Source organism: Marmota flaviventris, chromosome 3, assembly GCF_047511675.1.
Source record: "Marmota flaviventris isolate mMarFla1 chromosome 3, mMarFla1.hap1, whole genome shotgun sequence".
Taxonomy (NCBI): domain Eukaryota; kingdom Metazoa; phylum Chordata; class Mammalia; order Rodentia; family Sciuridae; genus Marmota; species Marmota flaviventris.
In genome coordinates, this window is record NC_092500.1 from 167,103,177 (window position 1) to 167,105,970 (window position 2,794).

Sequence of the window (2,794 nt, forward strand, 5' to 3'; positions counted from 1 at the left end):
ACAGTATAATAAAACACAAACCTGGAGGCATCTTTCCAAAGTACAGCAGTCTGCTCTTAGGACAGACTTCAGCCCAGAGGACAGGTGACTCTTTCTGTAGGGCGCCTGGCCCGCTTTCTCCTCCTCTTGATTTCCAAGCGGGGAATTCGGACTAATTCCTTTTTACTACTGACGACTAATCTTTCTTATGAGCCATCCCCATAAGTCGTCAGAGAATTTATGGACTAATTTCCCCATAGGCAGCTCTCTTCCATGGACCCTTTCCCTGGGGATGGCAGCCACTTAGCCAGGGACAGGGGAATGCCCCAGTTTCGCCGCCAGGGGCCGCTGTGCCCTGGCGCAGGGAGGGCTTCCCCTTGTTCCGCTGAGCTGCAGGGACTCCTCATCTTTCCACTCCTTCACAGGCTCTCTACCGTACCTTTTCTTGCATCAGAAGGGCAAGGCAGTGACCAGTTCCTGAGCAATGGAGAGGACTCCAGAATGAAGGCGGGTGGAAGCTTAGCCGGGGCTCAGGCCGAGCCAAGGTTTGCGGACTCCAAGTCAACTCGGGCCTTTGTTCACAAAATCTAGGGCTTTGTGCGCCCTCCTGTGGCCACGATGCTTACTGCAGCAGCGCCCTCATCTACATCCTCTGTTCAATCCTCCATGATGATACAACTGTTCTTATAATTGGATATAAAGATTTTTTTCCTCCTGAAATAGCCTTGTAATTAGGTTTGCTAACGGAAACCAAAGAAAATATCTTTTATTTTTCATTACGTAGGATGTGCTATTAAGAGGGAAGCACTACCTCTGCCCTAAATCAGTGTGGTTGATCAATAATCCCTGTCTAGAGGACTGGTATTTTGTCCCTGGACGGGGGTTCAGAAAGAGAAGACGATGTATTGCCCGGACATATAAAAAGAAGAGATGGGCTGGGGGTATAGCTCAGTTGGTAGAGTGCTTGCCTCGCATGCATAAGGCCCTGGGTTTGAATCCCCTGCACCGAATGTATGTGTGTGTGTGTGTGTGTGTGTGTGTGTGTGTGTGTAAAGAAGGGAGATGGATTAGAGGAGTCAGAGGCCTGTGTTAAAGACCTTGGGGGCGGTTTCTTGCTGCAGGCCGTGGCATGTGGATGGAGACTTCCTCCAGGGTCTGCCTGGTCCTGGAGCTTCCTTCCGCGCAGTCACTCCCACAGACTTCTGCCAGCTCTGTCCCGTAGACTTGCATTCGTGAACCCTCCCGAGTCTAGTTATTAGGGACATAACTGGCAAGGGGGCACATTATCCTGTTCTTCCTGAGAATTAAAACTGGGGACTAAATTGGAGAAATTTGTATCCCCTGCTCACATAATCATGTCAAAATGAGCCCCAATATAACGTGTAAGTGTAATGTGCTAATGATTTTTTTAAAAATCAGTCCAATCATGGTGTTTCCTATTTTAAGGTTCATCGAATTTTCCTTTCACCCTAGAGTAAAGGCAAAGCTAACCAATCACATCCTATGCATTCTCCTCAACCTCAGTCTCAAGCCAAAAACGCAGAATGGCTTCTTGGTTGACTTTTCCTTGGTGGTTTTGTGGGGAGCTGGAGTCTGCCTGATTTGTCCCCCAGGTTGAATCTCATGGATACTATCTCATAATATTATCTATTATGAGAATCTCATGATACTATCTATTATGGTCTTTAGGACTTACACTCTAGACCCAAGTCCCTATTTCATATGTGTATTGCAAATATGTCACATCAATATATATCTACACACACACACACACACACACACACATTTGGTGCCCGGGATTCAAACCCAGGGCCTTATGCATGCGAGGCAAGCACTCTACCAACTGAGCTATATCCCCAGCCCATCCCCTTCTTTTTATATCAATATTTCTCCCAGGCTAGGGTCTACTTTTTTGTTTTCTTTATGTTGTCTCTACAAGGCTTAAATTTTTCAATTTTGATTAAATCGGATTTATCATTTACCCCCTTTACATTTCTTATTTGCTCTGAACCAACACATCTCCCTTCCCCCTGGGTTGCTCAGATTTTCTCACTTGATCTTAGCCAAAAGGCCGAGAAGCGATGCTCAGATTTTCTCATGTTTTCTTTCAGGACTTATATTCTCTTAGCTTCTACGTATAGGTACATGATACATTTCAGATGAATGTTCACAGTGTGGTGTTTGGTAGAGTTCAGTGTTCATTTTTAACAAATGTAGTCAGTTGTTCTAGCAGCGTTCTTTGAAAAATAGTATCTTGTTCCCATTGAATTACCTTGAAACATTTGTCAAAACAAAACAAAACAAAAAATCAATGAGCAAATGTGTGAGACCCCATTTCTGGCCTCTCTGTGCTGTGCCATTGATTTATGAATCCATCCTGCAACCTTGATAAATTAGCTTATTGTTCTCCACTGACTTTCCCCAGTATTTCCACACCAGTGACCACTCCTAAAGCAGTTTGTGCAGCCAGCGCAGTTACCACCAGCCCTTGCTGGGCCTGGGCCAGGCCTGGGACTCTTGTTGCACACCCTGGCACCCCACTCTTTCCTGATGTCACCATGAGATGACCCTCTGGACTACACACACCACCTCCCACCCAGGTTGACAAGCGTATCATCCACTCTTCTCCTTCCTCCAGGTCAGAGACATCATCTATATTTTGCTTAGGCATCAATTTTAGCCCAGTGTTTAAGTTCAGAGATCTTCCAGCTCTTATCCGGGAGGGGGTGACCTTCGTGGAGAAAACAATAAATCCCAAATACATTGGTAATTGACAATTTGCAGGATCAATATTTTTCTGATTTATTTTAATATT